This window comes from Danio rerio, chromosome 10 (assembly GCF_049306965.1).
Source record: "Danio rerio strain Tuebingen ecotype United States chromosome 10, GRCz12tu, whole genome shotgun sequence".
NCBI classification, from domain to species: Eukaryota; Metazoa; Chordata; class Actinopteri; order Cypriniformes; family Danionidae; genus Danio; species Danio rerio.
In genome coordinates this window covers 24,079,131-24,106,844 of record NC_133185.1, presented here as the reverse complement: position 1 = coordinate 24,106,844, position 27,714 = coordinate 24,079,131, and the positions used below count along the sequence as shown (strand labels likewise).

The 27,714-nt window shown below is 34.2% G+C and overlaps 1 protein-coding gene and 1 long non-coding RNA gene across 21 annotated transcripts in view; one reads left to right on the top strand and one right to left on the bottom strand.

Annotated features, from left to right (window-relative positions):
- The window catches only part of lrrtm4l1 (leucine rich repeat transmembrane neuronal 4 like 1), a 318,547-nt gene that overhangs the window by 192,220 nt on the left and 98,613 nt on the right, over window positions 1-27,714 (bottom strand). The gene's annotated exons all lie outside the window — the stretch shown is intronic.
- LOC110438847 (uncharacterized) lies at window positions 1,537-5,674 on the top strand. Of its 20 annotated transcripts, none has more exons than XR_012386230.1 (9): window positions 1,551-1,920; window positions 2,244-2,303; window positions 3,052-3,203; window positions 3,621-3,672; window positions 4,581-4,683; window positions 4,769-4,876; window positions 4,954-5,010; window positions 5,102-5,276; window positions 5,373-5,674. It is a non-coding gene; the product is annotated as an uncharacterized lncRNA (long non-coding RNA). The 20 variants fall into 20 exon arrangements; XR_012386224.1 differs by having other exon boundaries at window positions 4,499-4,683; XR_012386219.1 differs by having other exon boundaries at window positions 4,499-4,683; window positions 4,951-5,010.

Sequence of the window (27,714 nt, the reverse complement as noted above, 5' to 3'; positions counted from 1 at the left end):
AAGAGGCCTAAATGATGGAAAGCAAAGACCCTGAGAGCCAAACTTTAGGTTTTCTTTATTTTGAGAAAATTAAATTATGATATTGCTTTCCTGGGGAGCAATTAACAATGAAGACATTCACCTCCAGACAGCAAAGACAACTGGGCTGTGCATCTAAATGAGGATGTTTTGAAGCTATTTAAACGTAAAGGTCTTTAGAGACGAAAAGAAATCAAGAGTATGACAGCATACATATGAACAAAGCTTCTCAGGGTCAAACATCAATGTCATTGTACAATATATAAATAAATATTGTTAGCTTAATATTTGATGCTTCATTATAAATTTACCTCGCTATATTTCATGCAAAAACTCTCTGCAGCCCTTAAATTATATTCAGAAGAGTTTGCTTGAAGAAAGACTGTATGACACAAGCTATAAAAGCTTTTGTCTTAGATAATTAGAGTTGGATGGACCTATGTGTGTCGACTCACAACTGTGACTCACAATGCAATGTGTCACATTAGCTATCACTAGTGCAGAGGCACGCTCTGATTCACACGGTCTCGCTTCTCCTGTCCTTTTTAGCATGTTTAATTACAGCCTGGGAGTAAGAGACAACTAGTCGAAAACAATTTGTCTAAAGGGACAACTCATCATCAAATTCAATTACCATTAACCTGAGACTGCACGCTTGTTTGTGCCATTTCCTACTGCATAATTCAACATGTTCATGCACTCTGATGCATTAACAAGTCTGAGCAGCATGCCGTTCAACATTTTAATAAAAGCTAAAGTGATTTGATCTAAATGTGGGCCTTTTTATTGGGCAGCATCATGATAGTTTGTGAAAAAAAAAATATATAAAAAAGTACATTTTAATATAATGGCAAACCACACTGATCCAAAGAGCCAATCAATTCCCAAAAGACTCAAGTCCTATAATGGTTTTTTTCTTGTTCATGATGATATTCTTGTCACTTCTAAGCTCTTTTTATGTTTATATGTATGATATACTATGTTTTTCTATCATATACAATGAATGCTATGCATACATAAATATAGAGAGAGCGTTAGATTATTTTAGTGTGTTGACTGGTGGGAGTATTGTAAGTATCTCAACTGCCAACGGGGGACACACTCACTGGAGAGTCATTGAGATTATATTTCTGTCCTCCCACCATTGTGCAAATGACACAACCTGGGCTTCTCCAGCAGGTGTCTTCTGATAACCACCGAACTGTAGGCTGTTTTTAAAAATCCAAAGCTGAAATCAAGTTATAAAACCCCATAAGTAGCATTTGCAGAAATAAAAAATCACTTTTGTGCGTATATGAAAAAGAGCTTCTCACTCACTGACTTTTCTTCGCATTATTCCATTCTTTATAAAGGGTTGCCAAAACAGAACACACTTGCAATTTCATTAGCATATGTTTTACTGTGAGATGCCCTTCCTATCTCAATCCAGCCCTGAGAGTGCAGTCGCACAACCCCCAGTGCTCCAAATGAGCACACTGTCCCATTCAAACACTATGGCCAATTTGCTTTATCTAATTCACCAACACATTCTCACTCCCAACTCGTCATATACTGACGCTTGGTCAGGAACCCTCGGCGTCAGTTATTGACGCACAGGGTACCCCTTTAGCGTCATATTTAGACGTGCAGGGATTCCCTATAGAATCTGTGCCTGAGCCTGAGGCGTCATAGGGAGACGCTGGAGGCTCGTATAATTACCAATAGATGTCAACAAACTTTTTAAAACCTGATTTACGCCTATTATCACAGTTTTCTTATTTTAAAAATATGTAATTTTTATTTTGTTTATGAAAAGCGTCTGTAAACGGGGTCGAAACTACTGTATGAATAAACTTCGGCCCACGTGACATCCCTTCACGGTGAGTTTAACGCCGCTCTGCTATTGGTCAAACTGCATCAGCGGTGAGTTCTCAGATGAGTTCAACTGTCAACATTAAATATTACGTTAATGCTGCATAATATATTTTTATTGGAGATTAGTTGGTGTTTATAAATATGTTATCATTTACTTTATATTTAATGAGTGAAAATATATTCGGTTGTCCAGTTTAGGGTAACTATGCCTAACAAAACTTTGATTCATTCATATTATTTATAATTTTTTTACTTTAAAAAAATATTAAATTTCAAGTACTAAGTTTAAAAATGTTTTCGGCTGATATTTTTCATTTCTAAATTATTTATTAAAGTTGGGGTCATTGTATGTGGCGATCTATTTTTTACAGTCTATGCTCGCTATCCCAAGGTTCATTGCGATCCCAAGGTTCACTGCGGTTTTCCACAAGGTAAGTAAAAAGTAAACAAATAAACACGATTTGTTGATAAAGCATGTACTGTAAACTAGCGACGTTATCTAATTACATCAAGTTCATTTATTAAAAACATATTTTTCTAACATATAACGTTGGTCATGCATTAGAACAATATATACATTTTAATATAAGGAACAGTGTAACCAGATTGTTGTTTTCCACAATAGAATTCGTGCAAAATCTATATATATGCAATATGCAACTCTAATAATACAAATGTATTCGTAATTGTTTCAATATTAAAGAACATCAAGTGTTTCCAAAGGTTTATTGTAAAAACAATTATTTTCTATGCCTTTAAAGGAAAAAGGCAGATATTTTGCCCGTCTGAGCACATTTTATTCATTGTACAACACAAAACTAAACAAAAAAATAGCTTAATCTACCACACACACACACACACACACACACACACACACACACACACACACACACATATATATATATATATATATATATATATATATATATATATATATATATATATATATATATATATATACAGGTGTACATTATAAGGTGTTCACTGTTCAGATATGAATATTTTTTCTTTGCTCTTTTCAGGTTCTTTAGATTTCTTTAAAAATCCAATTTTGTTTTCTAATAAGCAAAAAGTAAAATCACTTTACCCATGTTTATATGTTAAATTGCACTTGTCTCTCTCTCTCTCTATCTCTGTTAACACATTTATATTTGTTTGATTAATTCTTGTGTCTTTCAGCCTGTTTCTGCCTATCACCATGAGTGATTCCTCAATACTCAGATTTATCATCAAGATCTCAATTATAAGCTCAAGTTTTGATGACAACTTGGTGATCTGCAGAAAGCACCACCATGTAAGGAAGGCCAAGACCACTCTGGAATCAGTCAAGGGTTAATGAAGTTTTTCATTCCATGTATATTAAATATCTACATTGTTTAGGCATATGTGATTGTATGAGATAAAATGCATTTATTCTTTCACTACTATTGTAATAACAGAAAGAAACGCATTAGTTTTACTATTACTATTGTTTATGACAAACATTAAAAAACTACAGCATAAGCTCACAAAATATTGTGGCCTAACTGTTTAAAACTAATTGTTCTGGGTGTTGATAGTGGCCAACCATTTTTTTTCTTTTTCAGAAAGTATTTTGTTTTGTCTGATTTTATGACACCTTATAGGCCATCAACTGCCCACATTGGGGTTTAGGAAATTAGAACTGCTTATGCTGCTTGTCTACTAGTCTTAGGATAAGTTAGAAATGTTATAAATGTACATTTTTTTGTTGTTTTTATCTGGTACAGCTCATAGGAACTCCAATCTTCCCAACTGTGAGAGGGCCTTGCTCCAGTGACTGTCAGTGTGTACTTCATTGTTTCCATTAGTCCCTGTATCTGTAGACCTAGGTGACAGTGGGCTAGAGTAAAAATTTTGGTTTTATTTAAACTAAGGCATACTGATGGCCTTTTTATCTCAGATTTGGTCATGCAAGTATTAATATATCCTAAAGTATTTTTATATTCTTTCCATTGGTGGAAAAGATGTTGGTATAATTATTTTTAATGGACTGCTAAGATCTCAGCAGACATTTTTTCTGAGATATTCTTGAGTGGGAGTCTGTGCAATACAAGGTGGATAGTATTTGCAAGGAAGAGCCCTTCATCTGTCCTGCTTCCACACTAGATATACTGCCAATTTAAGTAGATATGAACCATAAGCATAACCATTTCAAGAATGCACGAGGTACTTTAAACTGTATGTGTTGAAACTAAATTAACAAGAAAACAGCTCTGTGATGTTCACCTAAGAAAATTAGATTAGAAGATATAGACTGTTATGCACTTGTTCTGTACTGTTTCATTCCTTTTTCAAACACTGGCATTTTTGAAGGTTTATTTACAGCTAAGGATTAAGAATTGACAGGAAGATTTGTGGACTACATCAACTAATGACACTACCTCCAAAGAGTTGCAAAAAGCTGTCCAAAGTTTCAGCACCATCTTTAAGCCCATGATTTTAGTGTGTTTCATGCCTAATCACATGAGTTTATATCTGAGATAGATGAGCTATATGATTATCTTAAACTGATCTACAGGTAAATGCCAAAACTTATTGGTTTACTTATTTATTTATTTATTTGTTTGTTTGTTTGTTTGTTTGTTTGTTTGTATATGTTAACCAGGTGAAATGGAGTGAGGCATACCAGGATATGCCTGGTTTTACTTTTGGGAAGGAGGTTGAACAGTGCAATATTTCTTCTATAGGATTGCAGTGACCAGACATGCTACTGTAACTCTCATGGTCATGTGCTGGAATTAGCAGATATTCAACAATTTGGCCATCTCGCTGACCTGTTGATATCAGAAGGTAACAATATCCAGTAGTATTTGTTTTAGTTGTTCAGTAACCTATTTAAATAGTATTGTGATTTTTTGATTGCTTATCATTGTAGACCGCAACAGCTCTGCAAAGCAAGTTGCAAAACAGAATCCATGAAACTGGCAGTGACTGGAAACCAATTGGAAGACTTTGGTCTGTGATGTAGAGGAGTGGGCAGAGGGTGAGGAAATTCTTATTAATATTACATGTAGTCATGAAAAATTGTGTTACTATTACTGTCATTTTTTTTTTCAGTAGCAGAAGCAAAGACAACAAAAAGAAGAAGTGATGTGGATGTCTTCGTCATATTGCATGGTATGTACACTAGACTTCTGTCAGTGTTGATTCTTTAAAAGTTGACGTATAATCCTTGTTATACAACTTTCTTTTCATAAATATATTTCAGACTCTGCTGACCCAGCAACAAAGAGGAGGGTGTTCAACATCATCCTGCTAGTCAGGATTCTTCAGGAGAAGCAGTGGATTCTTGTGGCAGAGATGGCCAACCACTATAAATACCTTTCAACTCATCCTGGTTCTTTCAAAGAACTTTCTTGCTTGTTTGCTACTGAAATGTACTGGTATGTATTTGTATTTTTTGGCACAGACATAAGCATAAGGTTACCCAGTCCAAAGGATATTAATATATTTTTATGTTGTTGTGTTCTTCTTTTAAGATTCGACATGTGGCCTTAACGAAGAGGGGTTGAAAGGTCTATGGATCATCATTCTCAAAAAGCAACAAAATAACTGAGAAATAAACAACAATACGATGGTGCAATCTAGAGACCTGCAAGGTACCTGCAAGTTTTGGCTGGAGCAGAGAACATAGATTTTTTTTAAATAAAGCTCCAGCTGATGAGTATGACATTGACTGTGGATTTTCTTTTACTGTAATCCAGAAGAGGATGACCTTAACCCTGAATCTAAAGCATGTAATAAAATCTGTAAAAAATTAAATAAAATTGTCATCATCTATAACCAAATTGTTTTTTTTTTAAATACATATATGTACAGTATGTAAGCATTATGTACAGTATGTAAGCATTCCTCTAAAATCAATCAGTGTTGTAAATTAAGAGCATTATTGTATGCCTAACTGCTTACAACATATAACGATTTAAGGAACTCTATATTAAAATGAAATTATAACATTAAGTGACATTAAGAGCTTTTAAAATATTAATTTTATGATACATTTTTATGATAAATTAAATTTTTGCATATACTTGGGCAAAAAATGTACATTATTATGGTCAACTGCTCAGATACCTCCAGTCAATATGTGGCTGAGTCAGGCAACCAGACTTCTACCTCTGGAAAAATTAACCTATGATTTACATCAAAGATCTGATGGATCCATTTGGTCCTCATGGATTTTTCTAAAAAAAAAAAAAAAAAAAAATTAATCTCCTTTTATTTTTGTCCTTACTTTGAAACATTTGTATTAATTTGTTAGAATGTCTAACAAAAAACTGCTGCACTTGTTGTGAGATAACAGTGCGACTGTTGTTATTCTGAAAATAAAAATTAACTTTGTATAATGTTTTATTGAATGCAAGATAAAAAATAAAATATTTTCCAAGAGATGGATTGCGGCTGGAAGAGCATCTGCTGCATAAAAACATGCTGGAAAAGTTGGCGGTTCATAGCACTGTGGCGACCCCTGGTTAATAAAGGTACTAAGCCAAAAAGAAAATGAATGAATGAAAATAAAATATGTATTGAAATATGTATTTTTGGTAGACATAGAACTACACAGTAACTTATAAATACAGCACAGAACTATTTTACTTCTAGTTTAGATAATTTGAATGTTTGCATTTTTATTTTGTTGGTTAATGGCTATGTATTTTTAATCATTTGGAGGTTTGAACTATTCACAGCATTTGAAAGGATATCTTTTCATCATTGTTACCTCATTTCTCAATATTTTCATGATTCTTACAATGCAGCAAATCTTACAATCATTTGATCATAAAGAAAATAATTAACAAATTAACCCACATGCAGGACAAAGACATTATGTGGAATCATTATTAAACACAAGTTCATCCATTGTCATCAAATCATACTGTTACACAAACAGTTGAAGATTTAGAAAGTAAAAATAATCAGATAAAGAGTGGTTTTTAAACAAATACATCTTTAAAAAGGTTTTATTTATAAACATTTACATATTTTAAAAGAGCTTTTATCCATATTTCAAATAAAGTGAAAACAATTAAATATCACATGATGACCATTAATGAAACACACTTTCAGAATTATATCCACACATATTATTCTGAACTCATAACATTTGTGATGAACATAGATCACTATTGCTAATAACTTGTAATTAAAGAAGATACTAATGTTTAGCTTATTTTTACAGCTTTTTTTTTTTTTTTTTTTACCACAACTGTACATGTGACAATACAATTTCTTGTCCATGTTGAAGATAATACATCTACATAGGTTAACTGCCCTTTTACTCAAAGGGGATGAGTAGAGCCCCGTAGAAAAGGAAAAAAGTATTCACATTTCAAACGAGAAATGAGTGAGAGAATATCAGCAAGACTATTACCTATGCTATGTTCAATAAATAATGTTGGATATAATAGTCTGATATATACTGATCAAGTCAATAAAAGCTGTTTAAAAAATACTCATTGTAAAATAACAAATTTATGCCTGGCTTTCATATATGTCATAAATATATGCACAATGACCTTATTCAGATAGTCTTTAGTTCATTAAAATTTGTATCTGTTCCATTTTATTACAAAAAGGCTTTAAACTACATTACCCACAATCCTTTGTCGCTGTATAGATGGGAGGGGAAAGACATGGCGCTACAAATTGTAGTTCCTTGAAAGGTGTAGTTAGGGTTAAGTTTAGGGTTACGATCTTGGTTAATCGTTAACTATTTAAAACACAGTGATAACTCATTGATAAAGGACACTGTTAGTAAAGTGGCAAAGTTAGCAAAACATAGTTAGCAACACGAAGGATCTTTTAATTTGGCTTTGAAGTTATAGTCCAATCACAACGTCGCAATCTACGTCACACTTTGTCTCTATTTGGTAATCTTCCGGCTGAAGGTTGATTATAACCTTATAATATAACTTAAATATCAAAATGTGTATTAATATTACATGTTATTTATTGTCTTATTAAAAATACAAATGTATATTTACCGTGAGATTACTTTGTGGGGGTAACCTAATGTGCAAAATAATCATAGTAAAACCAGATCATAGGCAGTATACTAAATTTGAAACGAATAATAAAATAATAAAAAAGCTTCATGTTTGAAAACATTTCAAGCATTTGCTGTAACTAAACCCTGCATCATGTAGGTATACAAATATAAATATATGTCAAACTTAAATGACAAATATAGTGCCCATTAAATAGTATAAATAGTAGTTCATTGTAAATGAGTATGCAAATAAACACAATACATTTTTAATGAAACATTTATAATTCATTTATAATGCCACAAATAAAAATAAATAATAAAAATCACACAAAAATGCAAAAATATATATTTTAACCAAAAATATATATTTTATAAGTTTTTAATGCAATAACATATTACCATACATATATAAATGATTAAAAACAATTATAATTGAAGGAAATGTATATTTTGTATTATTATTATTATATTTATTTTGTGATATTTATTCATGTCATACATCTGGTATGTCAAGCTCAAGTAAAACTGCACTGCAAAAAATCTTTTCAAATGATGCCTTTGGAAATGCCATTATAATAAACAGCTTTTACAACAACAAGAAGTCAAGTTCATGACAAATGCAAATTATGTTTATAATAACAACTTTCTGAACTTAAACATCAAAAGTAGAATAAGTTCAAAACATATTCAAGTATTTACTGAAGAATAGCAAAAACTATTTTTACAAAACACTGAGAACCAAAGTGTGCTTGGTGAGTCCAGGTGTTTATGCTGACTAGACTGTCATATTGCAATCCGGTTAGCATGAGGAGACTTGGGCGTAAAGTGTCAGCAATTCCTGGAGGGCTCCCATGTGTTATTCCAGGTTTTGCCACTGTAAAGTATTAGAAGTGCACAACATCATTACTGAACAAAGAATGAGTGTTAGGTTTCATTTAGAAAGTTCAGTGATATTTATTTATATATGTAAAGTGTCATTAAACCTGGCACTCTTGAATTAACTGTATAATAGGTTAAACATTTCCAGCATGTTTCCATTTATTCCAAGCAGATCTGTCAGTTCTACAAACTCAGAGATCAGGATAGTAACTGCACTTCTCATTATGAACACCCTTATCCTTCACATACATTTTTATCACCACTGATGTCCACTGCTGTAGTTTTCATTGAAGGGAATGCTGACACAAATTCCAGCATGATTTTTTAAATAGCAGAATATGGGTATTATTGGGCCAAAATCTTAAAAAATATAAGATGCAAGATTTGAATCTTGATGAACATATTGTTAATTCACGTCTTGCAATTTAAAACACATCTCATGTTTGACTCATCAATTATATGAAAACTACAACAGCATACTGTGCTTCACCCTAAAATATTTCTAAATTATAACAAGCTTATTGTTTTACAAGGCTAAACATTTATTTTATGCCTGCATGATTCACTGCTATTACTGTAACCCATTACACTCTTAACCCAAACTAGTTGACTTTGTTAGAAAACTGCATCGAAACATGTTGCCTTAAATCCTTTATGTTTTTACACAAGGTGAAACTAAACAGCCCACTTTAAATTAACCTAGAACCTTTACAATCTTCTTGAACTTACAGTAATATTTTAATTCAAGTATGGCTGTTAAGTTGTACCTTGTATAAAATGTAATGGGTTTAAGCCACTGGGTTTCTATACAGTTTTCTAGTAAAGTCAACTAGATTGGGTTAAAGGAACAGTTCACTATTTACTCTCCTTTAAGTGGTTGTAAACCTTTTTTAAAAACTTCCAAGTTACTTTGTGTTGAACATGAAGGAAGTTTTTTGAAGGAAGCTGGAAAGCTGAAAACATTGACATACATAGTAGGAAAAAACAAATACTATGGAAGTTAATGTTTGCAGGTTTTCATCTTTCTTTAAAATATATTTTTTTTGTGTTTAACTGAAGTAAGCAAGTCAGACATATTTGGAACAAGTGAAGGATGAGTCAATAATGACAGAATTTTTATTTTTGGGTGAATCTCTTTAAGAGTATACTGAAAGAAATGTCCAACTCAATGAAGCTAACTTCAGCTGCATGTGTAGCCCCATGAGTACTTATCTAGAAATCAAAACAATGATCACGTCAGTCCCATTTTAGGCCCTTTATATCATATTGGCCACAGAATGGACTACTTAGTGTTGCAATAAAATAAAAAAATTAATAAAACTATGACTTACCACACAATACAAGACAAACAGTGAATTTTCAGCTCTGCCTTTGCTGTACACAAGATGAAGTTCCAGCTTCAACACTGATCTTGAGTGGGGCAGTTGTGCAGCTCTGTGAGGTTGTGACTGTTTAGCTGCAGTGCTGTGAAGAGTTCTTTATTAAAAGAAAGTACATTCTTTTAAAATCTGTACATAATAACAAAGAAAATACAATGATTTTAAATAATGATTAATTCTGAACAAAAACATTACCCTTAGTCAAGATGAATTCATTTGTCAAAAGTTTCTGCATCTGAAATGAATAAAAACAGATGTGACATTAGTTAAACCCACTAAACTACTAGATACATCAGTACTGCATTAAGCAGTTGTAAAGTAATGTAAGTGTAGTCCAAAATGAGCCTTAATCTGTTTAAGATAATGATTTAAAAAAACGTTGCTTGTGTTAAAAACAATCCAGCCACTTGTAATACATATGATCAATGGTAAATTTCTCAGAAGGTGCAAGGTAATCCTTGAATTTTACCATTACCATCCAGACTGACATAATATTTGAAAAGAAGACAGCTTGTTGTGCCTCTTTACCACAATTTAGAGATTATAGATTCTTTCTTTTATTAAATAAATTGGTAAAGGCCAAATTGTACTGGTAATAGTGTATGATATTCATTGTGTGACATACATCAGCTTAAGTTATACTTGAGCTTTTGTTATGCTATATATATATATATATATATATATATATATATATATATATATATATATATATATATATATATGTGTGTGTGTGTGTGTGTGTGTGTGTGTGTGTGTGTGTGTGTGTGTGTTTTAAGGCATGGAAAATAATTGTTTTTACAATAAACCTTTGAAAACACTTGATGTTCTTTAATATTGAAACAATTACGAATACATTTGTATTATTAGAGTTGCATATTGCATATTATATATAGATTTTGCACGAATTCTATTGTGGAAAACAACAATCTGGTTACACTGTTCCTTATCTTAAAATGTATATATTATTCTAATGCATGACCAACGTTATATGTTAGAAAAATATGTTTTTAATAAATGAACTTGATGTAATTAGATAACGTCGCTAGTTTACAGTACATGCTTTATCAACAAATCGTGTTTATTTGTTTACTTTTTACTTACCTTGTGGAAAACCGCAGTGAACCTTGGGATCGCAATGAACCTTGGGATAGCGAGCATAGACTGTTGTAAAAAATAGATCGCCACATACAATGACCCCAACTTTAATAAATAATTTAAATGAAAAATATCAGCCGAAAACATTTTTAAACGTAGTACTTGAAATTTAATATTTTTTTAAAGTAAAAAAATAATAAGTAATATGAATGAATCAAAGTTTTATTAGGCATAGTTACCCTAAACTGGACAACCGAATATATTTTCACTCATTAAATATAAAGTAAATGATAACATATTTATAAACACCAACTAATCTCCAATAAAAATATATTATGCAGCATTAACGTAATATTTAATGTTGACAGTTGAACTCATCTGAGAACTCACCGCTGATGCAGTTTGACCAATAGCAGAGCGGCGTTAAACTCACCGTGAAGGGATGTCACGTGGGCCGAAGTTTATTCATACAGTAGTTTCGACCCCGTTTACAGACGCTTTTCATGAACAAAATAAAAATTACATATTTTTAAAATAAGAAAACTAAGATAATAGGCGTAAATCAGGTTTTAAAAATTGCGTTGACATCTATTGGTAATTATACGAGCCTCCAGCGTCTCCATATGACGCCTCAGGCTCAGGCACAGATTCTATAGGGAATCCCTGCACGTCTAAATATGACGCTAAAGGGGTACCCTGTGCGTCAATAACTGACGCCGAGGGTTCCTGACCAAGCGTCAGTATGTGACGAGTTGGGAGTGAGAATAGGCTCAATTCACTTGTTGTAATACAACAGTGCTACCCTCTGAGCCACTGTGCTACCCTTAAAATACTTAATGCTTGTTTATTTTGTTTGCTTTTTTGTTTTTATGCGCTATGCAAATCTAATTTTTTATTTTTTTGTGTGTATGTGATTAGGTAAAGGTTGTCCTTTTTAATATCACTTCACGCACTTGAATTTTGTGATTTCAAGGAGAAAATTTTATGATTTAAAAAAATTTAATTTAAACTTTAAAATTTAACTCTTATTTTTGTTTAAAGCATTTTAAAAAATAACTGCCAGCTACTATAAGTATTTAAAGATCCACTATTAAAAGTTTTTGTAAATTACACAGTATTTACCTGTAATATGATATGAATTTTCCTGTAAGACAGCTATGCTGTATGTTGCTGTATTTTAAATTTGTATTGTGAAAATTACTGTACTGTATTTACAGTAAAGAAATGCAATACTGTAAAATATATATAGAGAGCAAGATAAATGGTGATGTTAATGTAAATACAGTGTTTTTGCTGTAATTCATACAGTAAGTTACTGAGGAACTGCTGAAAAGGCAATGATATTTATTTCAGGGTTCTGCCACTCTGGTCTTGTAAATTCTTATTTTGGTGGCAAAGTCCGGACACTAGCTCTGTTTTGTCATGTATGTTATGCTAGGCTCAAGTCTTATCAGGTTAAGCACTCAATTTCAGTCATTTTGTGTTTCTCTGTATGGGCGCCGTCGTAGCCATGCGCAGAACGCATCAAGCAGAAGCACAGGGTCTGTGCGTGCTTGGGACACGCTTTATCATGTGCTCGTGTCTTACGTCTGTTTATGTTTGTGTTATCTATGCAGGTGGCTCTGTGTTTATATTGTGCTCCACTATTGTGCTTTGTGAACACATGGTTAATGAGTTCACTTATTGGCTGCGTGTTCTTTTCCCATTTTATGTGAGCACATGGCTTGTGCTGTGGTCAATTCATAGTCTTCACAACACTGAAACTATTCTTTGATTACCTCGAAAGAATGAACTTCGTCATAAGGTTGAGAGAGCTTAGAAACTCGTTGTGTGAATAGAGATGCTCCCTTCATGTCTGGCCATGATGCAGGATTTTTAAAATGAGAGTGTGCATAGATCTATTTTTGCCAGTCTGTTAGATAAAATGGGTAAAAACACCTGCGGATATAACCGGGATCTACTCCATAAGGTAAGGTAAACTGCACACACTTGATTATGTAATGCATAAAGTCATGGACGCATCTTAAAGCATTACTTAACCTTTAAATGTCCATGCTTTATTAAACATCAATAAGGTCTATGGATTAAAGGGTAATCGTTAATAAAATAAAATAAAATATATTAAAGGACATTTCACCCTAAATACACCATACTCATTAATCCAGAGTACTCCACACAGAAATGGCAATTGAGGCTTGAACCAGTGAACTTCTTACTCAGGTGATCGTGCTACTCACTGCACCACCGTGACGCCCAGTCCTAGCTCAGATAGAGCTTAACTAAGCATGTCCTCCCAATACACTTCTGTTTTGCTGTGGTGAACTCCTGGCTCTGACACTGACCTTTGGGTCCATAACACTCAACCCGTCAACCAAAGAGTCAATCATCATTCTGATTCCAACAGGCTTTCTCGACTTTCTTGCTCCACTTCAAAAAGTCAGTCATCACTTTGCCTCTACCATGGACTTCCAGGGTTAATTCTGCAACTTTTTACTCGACCTCTATGTCTTCTTTAGGCTCCGGCACTGCCTCAGTCTTCACTAACACTGGCTCCACCTTAGATGCTTGACAGTGTGGCTTTGCCTTGGTTATCTGGTCTTTCCTTCCAATGGACACTCCACCTGGGACTCCACTATGGTCATTTGAATCACATCTTGGCACCTGAATCCATTGATTGCATTGTGGGTCTCTATCGCTGCTTTTTCTCCATGTTTTTTTATTTTCATCTGTGGTCTTTCACTTCCACCATGGTCAACCAACATCAGCTCCTCAATGATCTCTGTTAATACCAGTTTCTTTATGGTAATTTCCATGGTAATCTCCTCTGTGCTCTCTGTTTCTGCCAGTTCATCAGCCGCCTGATGGTCTCTGTCACTGCCAGTTCGTCTATTGTTCCTTCCACCATCAGCTCCTCTGTGGTCTCTGTCATTATCAGCTCCCCCATGGTGTCTGCTATCAGCAGCTCCTCCATTGTTCCTTCCACCACCAGTTTGTCCAGATACTCCATTCATCCAGACTCATTTTTCATATTGTGGTTATTTGTAGCCACAAGTGGGACACCTTTCAAGGCAAGGGAGTACTCTCACAAACTGTTATTGTCATAGACCTTTAGTTTATTATTCTTTCATTCATTCATTTTCTTTTTGGCTTTGTCCCTTTATTAATCAGGGGTCGCCACAGCAAAATAAACTGCCAACTTATCCAGCATATGTTTTACGGAGCGGATGCCCATCCAGCTGCAACCCGTCACTGGGAAACACCATACACTCTTGCATTCACACACAAACACCATGGCCAATTTAGTTAATTCAATTCACCTATAGCGCATGTCTTTTGACTGTGGGAGAAACTGGAGCACTCGGAGGAAACCCACACGAACACGGGGAGAACATGCAAACTCCACACAGAAATGGCAACTGACCCAGCCGGGGGTACGAACCAGAGACCTTCTTGCTGTAAAGTGATCGTGCTACCCACTGCACCGCCATGTCGCCCCATTTAGTTTATTATTATTATTATTATTATTTGCTGTTGTACTCTCCTTCTACTTCATTTGTTGTGGTGTGTAATATGTTTTGTAACACTTTAGTATAGGGACCTATTCTCATAATTAACTAATTACCTATTAGTATGATATTATGAACATACATTCATTCATTTTCTTGTCGGGCTTAGTCCCTTTATTAATCCGGAGTCGCCACAGCGGAATGAACCGCCAACTTATCCAGCAAGTTTTTTCGCAGCGTATGCCCTTCCAGCCGCAACCAATCTTTGGGAAACATCCACACACACATTCACACACACACTCATACACTACTGACAATTTAGCCTACCCAATTCACCTGTACCACATGTCTTTGGACTGTGGGGGAAACCAGAGCACCCGGAGGAAACCCATGTGAAAGCAGGGATAACATGCAAACTCCACACAGAAACACCAACTGAGCCGAGGTTCAAACCAGCGACCCAGCGACCTGGATTGCAGGCAGACAAAGTATGCAGATAACAACTATGCAGACATCAACTATGTGGGTTTCAAACTAAATGGAATGTAATTCAATTCTTCAGGATACATCACACTGTCTTAACACCAAAATTATTTGTTACTACCAGTGTTGGAGGTAACGTTACGTATTAATATTATTATTTTTTTATTGTATGCCCACATTCACAAAATATTAACATCAAAATGTATAAACGTGTTACAGAGAGTATACAGTCTTGAGAATGGAAAGTAACAAAGAAATTAAGTAAAAAAAATAAATAAATAGGTAAATAGGTAAAAAAAAAAAAGAGCAATCACATAATTTTATTGTTTTGTGTTTAAGTGTAGGTTATAACAAAAATAGTAAATGAATGACAAGGATCCTGTGTTAATTTAAGAGAGCTCTTTTATGTACTCCCAAAGGGAGAGCAAATTGACCAAAATCTGTCAGATTTTTTATGTTTGTCATAGGTAAAAGTTTCTAATGTAGCCATGTTAGCTAAATATACAAAGACTATAAATTACTGGAATGCAGCTTTTTCAAACAGATTTTTCACATTAAGATTCAACAAAAATTAAGCTGGCGTGTTGTCAAAATTTAGCTTAAGAATATTTTCCAGTACCTGACATACTTTCTTCCAGAATGGCAAAATTTTGTCACAGTCCCAAAAACAATGATTGGATGTACCTTTAGCTTTTTACATTTGAAACAAAAGTCTGTGGCATTGGCAAAGATTTTCTTAAAACTTATTGGTGTAAGATAGATCTGATTAAAAAAATAAAATTAAGCTCATGGATATAATGTTACTTTTCTAAAGTAACAAGTAACGCATTACTTTAAAAATAAGTAATATTATTTGAGTTACTTTTTGAAAAATGTAATGTGATTTACTTTGCTTAAATGTTGTTGTTTGTTTTATATCCATTGCAGAATAAAAATGGCCTTAGTCAGGTTGAATCATATACTCAATGAGAGAGCGTGCTGCGATGAAACAGACAGTGGCTCACACTTATCATCATCAGGTCTCTTTTTTCACAGCAGATGAGTCAGTGTACTGTTCTAGTAACTGAATGACTCAGGATAGATTTGTTTCAAGTCTAATGGAGCATGTTAAAAAGTATGTAAATAAGTATTAACTGAAGATGCAACCATCTCATGCCAACTCATTTCAAAATGGTGAAATGGTGAAAAATACATATAAACACATTTACTGTAGATCATTTACTATAATCATTACAATTGGACTGTGAAGAGACTTTTAATAACACAACAAAAAAAAGTTTCTAAAGACAATCTGCTACTGCACCTTTAAGTGTAGACTGTGTAAGCAAAACTTGTCAACAGCAGATAACACGACATAGAAAAAAACAAAAACAAAGCAAAACTGAATGCAAAGTACTACACCCGCACCCTATCTCTAGCTAAACAACAAATGATTGACATCAGTTCATGTTCTCTAGGTAAAACAATTTATTTTACTAAATAAAAAAAAGGTTATTGCTTTTATTGTTGAGAAGATGCAGCCACTGGCTCCTGTACAAGTGACTACTGTTTGGTTTTATAGTACAATTTTTTTTCTCTTTTTTTTTCTGAAATGATTTACACATTTGTTAAAGTCAAGTGAAGCAATTTATTCAATGTATAAAGCTCATTGATTTTTTTTTATTTAATGATATTTTTATCATCTTACTGTTCATTTTTGTTATTAAACATTTTAAATGTTTAAAATCAGTTTTTGCCTTAATATAAATTATTTAAAAAAATTTGTTTTAGCCTTCTCTTAGGCTTTATTGCAATCTTTAACTCAACGGACAGTGAATTTACTTAACTAATAACACATACAAAAGTAGCAACCACATTATTTTACATGCTTTCATTAATCTGTATATACATCATGTATAGCTCTGGGCACAGAAAGTTCACAAAATATCATTTTATCCTACATTTTTAAAGGAAAATAAAGGTGTGGGTTATAAAGTTGGCTGTTAAATGCAGAGCTTCTCGATAAAAAAAAGGTGAAAAAAAAAACACCTGTGACTTCTGAAAGAGATCAAACCACAGCCAGATAAGGAAAAGTAATGCAAAAGTAACTAAAAAGTAATATAACCCATTACTTTCCATAAAACGTTATGCAATTAGGAATAACTCAATATTGTAATGCGTTACGTTTAAAAGAAGCGACGCAGTGGCGCAGTAAGTAGTGCTGTTGCCTTACAGCAAGTAAGTCACTGGTTCAAGCCTCGGCTGAGTCAGTTGGCATTTGTGAGTTGGCATGTTCACCCTGCATTTGTGTGGGTTTCCTCTGTGTGCAGGTGAATTGGGTAAGCTAAAATAGTCTGTAGTGTATGTGTGTGAATGAGAGTGTATGAGGGTTGCGGCTGGATGGGCATCCGCTTTGTAAAACATATGCTGAATATTTGGCGGGTTATTCCGCTGTGGTGACCCCAGATTATTAAAGGGACTAAGCTAAAAAGAAAATGAATGCATGAATGAATTACTTTCAAAAGTAACTTTCCCCAACACTGGCTACTAGTTTATCTGGCCAGACGCACCATTATTATGAACTCTTCATAATAGTGCACAGAGATCTTACTGTATATCCTCTAGTATATCTTTGTTCAATCAGTGATCCAACAGTTGTCATTCTACATCTAATGCAGTCACTGTTGTTGTATCTGTAAGTTGCTGTAATTAAGTGATGTTGTGTGTTTTGTTAACTGTTGTTGTGTTTTTATTTGCCACAGACCTGAAAAGAATTTCTATAAGGATAATAAATAAAGTGCAACTACAACTTGTGGCATAATTTGAATTTACCCTGAAGGTAAATATTGCTCTGTGTTAAAGTTCACAATAAATGAACTCACTTACTCACTATCCTCCAGCTTAGTCCCTAAAAAAAAAACCTTTTAATCTTTAAATAAACTAAAATTTGCTAAAACTCATTATAGAAGTTACTTGGATGAATGCTTACATTTCTTTAAATGTGTTTACCCAGGAGTAATACCATTAATTTCACTAAATTAACCAATTGACAGTGCATTTTATAAGAGGTCCCCAAGGCATACAAAAGTCTAGGTGGATTTCTAAAAAAGGAAAGCCTCCCCAGCCTATATGATTAAAATCAAGCGTACAAATTAAGTGGAAATATTTTTATTTGATAGATTTTTTTAAATGTAATTAGCATCTCCCGCAGTTATAATTACCATCGCCTGCAGACAGGAAACTTGTGTTTGCAAAAATAGTTTTCGAGAAGGCAAAGAGCTAAACTTCTCAAAACTTGAACAAAACTATAATTTTTCACACTAATAGTTTGTTGGTCATAACTGTCAGGCATTCCAGGCTCACACACTGCACACACATGACTTCATATAGAGCATGCCTGGAAAGAAATTCTCATTCTAACCAAATCCCACCTCCAGTTCCTGCTTGCAATGGGAGAGATTACACTTCATCCTATTCCAGGAGCTTTAACACCTAAGCCTGTGCTGTACAATACAAATACTAATTTCTGTGCCATTCTTTATCTTCCGCTTTTTATTTAAATCATTCCGTTCTTCATACACCTACACTGGCCTGCCATCCTTTTTGACATTCAAGCCAAACCTCCAAACTTCCTCACAAAACTTTCAAATTCAGAAACTCCCCAACAAGACTCAATAGAAAGTCAGTTTGAGATGCTCGTTAATCTTTTCTGGCCTGCGCTGGTTAAATTTCTGTCTCGAAACCTAATGGTGTCCGTGTTTTTGCCAAGGGAAGATGCAAGATTGACAGAACATCTTCTGTTTACTCAAAGTTTGCTTAAAGCCTGTCTGTGGGATCCAACCCTGATCATTAGTGATAAAGCTTCTAATATCAACTGACATTACAAATTATATTATGTGACCTTCTGAGCAAATAGGTCATCGTCGTTGGTTGCTGAATACAAGTTACATATTTGATTATTTAAAAATTACTTTACTTTACTTTATATTTTATGTGTTTGTGTGTGTGTGTGTGTGTGTGTGTGTATGTATTTATGTATGTATATATATTATTATAATATATATATATATATAAAAAAAAAAAATATATATATATATATATATATATATATATATATATATATATATATATATATATATATATATATATATATATATGTGTGTGTGTGTGTGTGTGTATGTATGTATGTATGTATGTATATATATTAGCGCTTGCACGACCACTGGTTTCTGCTAATCGATTTCTTTTCAAAACAATACTCGAGTTACTCGACTACCCGTGGTTCGAGCTACTAGTTAAAAAGACAAAGAAAGTCTTTTCAATACGTTTAAGTAATTCATTGAATAATTGCATTGATTTCATAGCATTAACATAAATTGTCAAAACATTATATCACTTTTTTATGTTACAGAGTAAAATAAAAATTAAAGCTGCACGCAACATTGTCATTTAACATCTGCATCATAAGCTTGCGGTATATGCAAAGCAAACTCATGTTCATCCTGTAATACTTTAAGTTACTAAAGTAACATTATTATTTTTCAGCCGTAATAAGAACTAAGTGAAACTTATGTTGAATCAGTTTGGAAAGATAAAAATAGTTTGCGTCAACAATACAGCTGACCCGCAAAAAAAAAAAAAAAAATGAAATAGCCTAAATTAATAAATAATGCATAAATAAAAAGATGAAATTTAAAATATTTAAATTAAATATTTATAATACAAACGAAGAAAAAGAAAAAAGCTAGGCTAATTATTGCATTTTAATTATACATTTAATGTAGGCTAAAGAAAGCAAAAGTAGCTTCACCCGAAACCTAAAATGCGTCCTGAAAACTCATACTCATAACGCAGTATTCATAAAACTAATTAAAAGATTAATAAAATTATTCTGAGCTAGGCTAAATCTCATTCAGTTGTGTAATTTCTGCTACGTTTTAACAGTTACTAAAATATTACAAAATGAACGAATATATACTCATGTGCGTGCAAGTAATAGTCTGTTATACAACAAGTCTGATTTAAAAAAATAACTCTAATATTTAAGTTTCCAGCAGTGATAAAAAGAATGAAAAGTATTTAGGTTCAGAAAATAAAAAGTTCAACAAGCGACAATAGTCTATACAGCCAAACAGAAAATAAATAATAAATAAAATATTTATAAATAACTTATTTAAATAAATAAAAAAATATATGTTAAAATAATAAATAAAATATGTGCAGACACAGTAAAATAACAAATGACTGCATAATATTTTAACATGCAAACATATTGTATGAGAAAATGTATTTCATATTTAAAAGTCATAGAAAAAAAAAAAACAGCAACGTGACTATAAATGAAAAGCCCGTCTTGCAATTTTGCAATCATTTTATATTTACCCTGTTTTCGACAGAAATAAGGGATAGAATCTTACTTCATCCGACTTTATACAGAACACAAGTCATCCCCGCTCTCATCCTCTCTGTCTTTGGTCAAGCTCATGGATCGCTGGTTTACATTTAGAAATGCAAGCGCATCCATGTTAGAGGGATGCAGGTTGCTCTACAGTGTTGCCGGCCAAAGAAAATTTATTTCACTTCGTGTGCTGGTGGCAGGGATAGCAAGAAATTATTTCGATAGCTTGGATAGTAAAGGAAACTGATGTTCATTACATTATTCTGTGTTTCCTATAGGATTTTTTTCCAGCTGTGGCGGTAGGCTTTTTTTTATACAGATCTACCAAACACCTATGCCGTTATTTCAATCTCTTTGCTTGCGCGCAAAATTATTAAGATAAAATCATAATATGCAGAGCAATAGATACTATAAAGTATACTTATGGAAACTGTTAATCTAACTGAAAGATACGTCGTGTTTGCTGGCCTCACGCATCACGCACCTGTCAATCAGTCAGTCAATCAGTCAGCACGTAACCTTTAAGAGTTAAACAAATGACGCACACACAGTAAAGTTTGCACTGTTATATTTCATGTACCTTTAAATAAGTTTTGGTGCGATTACAACCAGCTATAATAAAAAGATGACTGAATGTTTTGAATTTGAAGCTGAAATGTTTTTTGGTGTGGCGCCGCGCCACGGAAGAATTAATGCAGCGGAAACCATGTAACTACCATTCGAGAGGATTCCCTGTGGCGTTAATGTTGATAATGTAAATAATCTTGAATTTAATCCTCAGTTGTAGTTGGAAACTTTAACCTTGGATCATGATGTTTGTTGGATATGTTTGTCGTTTTGATGTCATTTATGGTAAATGCACGCTCAAGTAGTCGATTGCTTCTGAGAGCGTCGACTAGTGTTTGAAGTAGTCGATCGCTCGACTAGTCGACGCAAGCCCTAATATATATATATATATATATATATATATATATATATATATATTTTTTTTTTTTTTTTCATTCCTGAATTATACTAAATATAAGTTTAAATTGTATTTAAAACAGAGCAGGTTTGTAATAAAGACCTAAATCAAAGAAATAAATCACCACGCTCGCATGGTGTCAGTAAACGCTAATGTATGTGTGTGTGTGTGTGTACTGCAAATGGTATTTGTTTGAGACTCATCATGTCAGAAAGGCTTGATAAAACTCCACCACAAATACATCAAATATACTTACTTGGTATTTTACTAATGAGCTGTATTTCGTTTCATCTAAGTCTGTCTCTGTCACTGTGCTGCTTATCTGACAACGCATGATTAGAAACAGACATGCACATGGGAACGGTGGGTGGGGAGAACCAGCTCATTTGGATTTAAAGCCACAGGCTACAAAAACATCTACAATGTATTTGGTACACTAAAATGGGCGATTCTGGAGGCTATAATAAATAATCTGATAGATATTTTTAGCTGAAACTTTACTGACACATTCTGGAGACACCAAAGGCTTATCTTATGTCTTATAAAAGGGGTCAAATAAGTGCCCTTTAATAAAATTGTTTTTTACATCATATGATCAGTGTCATTAATTTGTTAACTCAATCAATAATATTAATATTAATAAATAATAATTTAAAAAGAGTTATTATATTGTTATGATCACCAGCAGTGTTGCTCTTGCAGGTTACTGGAATACCCTCACATTCAACTGCACTACAATCCCATCTTGCACTTCACCCTCACACCCGGCCCAGATTCCCATTGATTGCAAACATACACAGCTGAAGCAGTTCAAGACTAATTAGATAGACTATAAACACAGCACAGAAGCTATGTTTCCACTCGAATGAACTTTATGCGCAAAACTGGATTATCTCATGAAAGATGTGCGAAAAAAGCAGTGTTTTCATCCAACAAGTCAAAGCGAACAAAATCATCACTTCCTGATTATTTGTCAATCATAGTTAATATTAACAGTAAAAACTGAATTTGCGGCAGTAGGAGAAGCTGCATCAATCTTTTATTTATCTAATAAATGACTTGCGCCTCAGAAGGCAATCCTGACACGCAGTGAACACGCAGTAGCGTTTAAAGATGTCAGATGGGGAGCACAGACACTCTTGATTCTGGAGGTCATTAATAATATAATAACACTAATACTTTAACGGTAAGGCATTTTAGAATTACCAAAACAACAGTTCAGATGATTTATAATGTGCTCAGCCTCATGGTTTATCCATTCACACACATTTTTATCATCACATGATCTCTTATAACAAAATCACATGACCTTTTTTAATGTGCATGCTTAAGGTTGTGTGGTAAAAGTGTTTCTATCATATGTGCACATCTTTTCTTATTTAATAAAAAGTTTATCCTACTCAATTATGTGCATACGCTTTTTAATGCACATTTATAAAAATGTATGCGCATCTTGGCGTTTCCATTAACAAAAATGTGTATAAAAATAGGTGGATGGACACATAGCTACATACATCGCTGCTGAGTCTTGTTTCTGTTTAGAGCATCTTGTAAGCGATATCCTTGTCTTGTCTTGCGTGTGTTTTGACCTTTGCCTTGCTTTACTATTTATTTAGATTCATTGCTGCCTGTACTTACTATTCGCCTGTAAGTGGTGGGCAAAGCGAGGCTTCATAAAACACTGAAGCAGTCGAAGAAAATGTGTTGAAGCTTCACTTTACAGTGACTCCTAGTTGTCATTTTTTGTATTGCTCTGGAAAAGGTTCAGCAAAGAAACAATTACGCGAATTAAGGTATTAAACCCCACATTGTAGAGTTAAAGTTTCAAGTGATTTAGTGAAGCAGTCTACTAGGCTACATATGATAAGACTTTTTTACGACCCTGTCAGTCAAATGCAGATTCGCAGGGTCTCAAAAAATGCTTCTTAAGCAACCAATGACTTTCAAACCACTTTAATCCCGTGATCTCTGTGTTTCGGATCATGCTTTGGTGCAATGTTTCGGAACACTTACGCTTCGGGATCTCAACACCATATATTGAAACATTAGTTTCACATCAGCCATTCCAACCTGCAATTACCATTCGCCTGTTTTTGACTATGATTCTGGGTTTTCTGTTTGCCACTGTTTTGATTGTTGCCTGCTTGACTATTCTTAGTAATACTGCACGCGGATCCTCAGCTCTGTTGTCCAAAAATCTTACGTGACAGATATATTGCCATTTAATCAGCTGATGAATTATTTTGTGGTAAAATTATTAAACACAATAAATTCAAAATTAAACAATTTTTTTTTCCTAAAATATACCTACATTAAAATTATTGCTTTTGAAATGCACACACCTAAAGCATTGTTGTATTTCTATTGACGCAGGTTCAAATTGGATATCAATTCAATGACAGACCTTTTTGTCAAACTTAAGTTGTGTTGATGCAATAGCATGTATTGTAAATGTGCTTAGAGACTTTCTTAACAGAGTGCAGAGTGTCTCATATTGCAGACTGACTGAGAATCATTCTGTTAAGAGCCTCACGTAAGCGTTATCCTTATCTTGCCTTCCTGTGTTTTTGACTTTTGCCTTGTTTTATTTATTCATTTATTTGGATTCTTTGCCGGCTGTACTTACAATTCGCCTGTTTTTGACTACAATTCTGGATTTCCTGTTTGCTCCTGTTTTGATTGTTGCCTGCCTGCCTATTTTAGTTAATAAACTGCACATGGTTCCTCATCTCTGTTGTCCCAAACCCTTAAATCACAGACATATTATCGATTAATCTGCTGATAAATTGTTTAGTGATAGAATTATTGAACCTCAATACACCCTTACATTTTTTCCCTCAAATATATTTTAAATAAAATTATTGTGTTTGTTTAGCACACACACACACACACACACACACACACACACACACACACACACACACACACACACCTAAAGCATTGTAGTATTGTTTATTGACGCAGGTTCAAATAAGATATCTATTCAATGGCAGACCTTTGTGTCAAGTCATGTCAGTGCAATAACAGTGCATGTATTATGAATGTGCTGTGAGACTTTCTCAACAGAGTGTCTCATTTGGCAGATTGACTGAGAATCATCCTGAGCACAAAAGCTTAGAGAGTTGCAGTCAACGCCTCGCACAGACCTTGCACAACACTATTTTGCCAATTGTTTTTTTGTATTTTTTTAAACCCTGTTGGACCACCTACTGAATAGACGATATAAACTCATCCTGAAACTCATCTGAAATATGAAAGCAGACAGAACTTCATGTCTTTTGACAGAAAGGTTGTCCTTGCAGAGATGAATCTGCGCTTAGCTTTTATAAAAGTGGCACTGGGAGCCCTGCTCATGAAAATCCACAGAAAATGAACAGAATGTCCTTGCTGACAAGACAGCTGTACACAGAGCGGCCTTGAGCCATTATTAGTAGGATATGAGTATAGCTGTAGACTGAGAATATGTGTTGTATGCTGTGTACACAAAAGCAGTAAACATAGGTCAGAGATCAGAGAGCACAGCTACAATACTGAATTAGTGTACCGAGGATCATTTTTGAATCAAAGATGATGCACAGTCGGTCTACCAAAATAAACACAAACAAGGTGAACAGGTCTTATATTGGGTTTATTTAGCCTTAACGACAAGGTAACAGTGTTATGCAGGTTATTACATTGATACCAGTGAGATAAAGGCATCTATATGAGGTAAAATATTGTTTGGATTATTTATTGTATTCTCTAAAATAGATTTACACAAAAAAATAAATAAATAAATCAGGAGTTCATACTTGGTTAGTTCACCGTTAGCAGTTTACTTGCATTTTTGTGATCACCAATAAACTCAGTTTAAGGTAAAAATGGTTTAACGTGAGTCTTTAAGATGATAAATGTGCTAATGATCAATTATTTTAGGTTAAAGAGCCCCTGCAGCACAGCACTAAGTGAATGAAAACATCCCCATCAGGGTTAAATCTGAAAATGCACCTTGTTTAAAAATATCATATTTTTAATAAAAGGTTCGACTCAAGAGTCATTTAAATGATTCGCAATTCGTCCGGATCTTTTGCTTGTTTATATTGACGTCGACACAAAGCAATACTAAATATTAACTGCCAGATACAGTAAAACTTGAACAAGACTTTCCCTTCAAACACTAGCGGAGTGCGAGGGATCATAGGATTGATCATGACACGAAGATTACTATGACTGAGAGATGGCCAGACATGTGGCTTAGGGGAATAAAGAGTTAAAGTTTATTTTCACAACACACCACAGTATAGCCAACCGTGTGCTGTGTTTGTTCCTGTCATTTTCTGATATATGATACAATAACCTAGCCTGCAGTGCGAGATTCACCGCTCGTTTGTTATTAAAGGAAGAATCAGCAAAGACTATTAATGCATGGGACATTGTCAGGAACTGTAACACAGTTTGTATAGACCAGTTTCTTCCCTCAGATCCAGTAAATGTTTCTCCTTCCTACACAATGTGAAGTGTGATTAAAATGGTTTCCTCAATTTGTGTAGATTGTGTAGTATGAAGTAATAGAGAACCAGACTTAAGTAAAAGTACAAGTACTCTATCAAAAAAAGTGACTTGAGTAGAAGTTGAAGTGCTCTTTAAGCACTATACTTAAGTAGAAGTACTAAAGTATTCAACATTTTTTGTTCTTAAGTATTGCAAGTAATTTATTTTAAAATTTACTACTCAAATGCTGAAAGTAAAAGTACAAGTATTGTGTAATGTAGTTAATAAAGTAAGCAGTCAAAAGACATCATATTGTTTTGTTTATTTTAAATATCTTTTTGGGGGGGCACTTGATTAAGCAGAATGGAAAGAAACATGGCTTACGATTTATATAGACTAGGATAACGTTTTTCTCTCGCGCTTGAGCCACAGATCTGACAGATTATAGCAGCTTTAACACACATTTCAAAGTTGTGTGTCATAAAAACACTCTGTAATTCACTCAAAATGCTATTGATACCCATTTTCGGATCACAAATTACCGGTTATAAAAGCTGTAAACGGAAGTTCTAAACATTCTACCGGTAGACGCTGGTCACTATGGCTCCCTCCATGCAGCAGCCTAGAAAAAGGTCTATAATTGTTAGGAGTGGGGGTGTGAACCTACACTGGTCTCATGGTTTGGTTCAGTTACCATTACCATGGCATCAATCGGTTTAATTCGATATCTCGGTGCATCTCAGTGCATTGAAGATGCTTTCCATACATAATTAGATTTTTTCTTCACAACATAACAATTTTTTTATTCAAATCTATTTATATATATATATATATCCAGGGATGCCATCTGGGCCCGTAGCTTTTCGGATGTTTACGCGACAATCAATAGATCTAGTTACTTTCACTACAGAAACAGAGAGTGTGCTGGCATTTACAATATCGGCCGTGGGAGCGTGCAGTGTGTCACGCTGTCCTGGGCTTCAAAGCAGGCATGGAACGAGTTGAGCTCGTCCGGCAGAGATGCAACAATGTTTACAGTGGCGGGTTTCTTACTTTTAAAGTCTGTGATTTGATTAGGTCTTTGCCACATGCTCCTTGCGTTATTGGTGTTAAATTGACCCTCTACCTTGTCTCTGTATTGACGTTTTGATGCTTTGACAGTTTTTCCAAGGCTGTAATTTGCTCGTTTTTGTTCCTCAGCATTCCTGGATTTATAGGTGGAAGCTCGCACTGATCGGGTTGTTCAAACTTCACTATTGATCCATGGTTTTTGGTTGGGGTAGACACGGACAGTTTTTGTTGGCACCACGTCGTCTATACATTTTCTGATGAAGCACGTAACTGTGTCTGAGTACACTTCGATGTCATCATCAGAAGCTACCTGGAACATATCCCAGTCCAGGTGATCAAAATAGTCCTAAAGTATGGAATCCGATTAGTCCGTCCAGCTATAAAATGTCCTGAGGGTGGGTGGTTCCTGTTTCAGCTTCTGCCTATAAGCAGGCAAGAGCAGAGCAAAAGAGTGATCTGATTTGCCAAACGGTGGGTGGGGGAGGGATCTGTAGACATCCCAGAACGGAGAGTAGCAATGGTCTAGAATACGATCACCACGCATGTTTGTGGTGATGTGTTGAATATATTTTGGAGCAGTAACCTGTAAAAATAAACGCTGCCTCCGA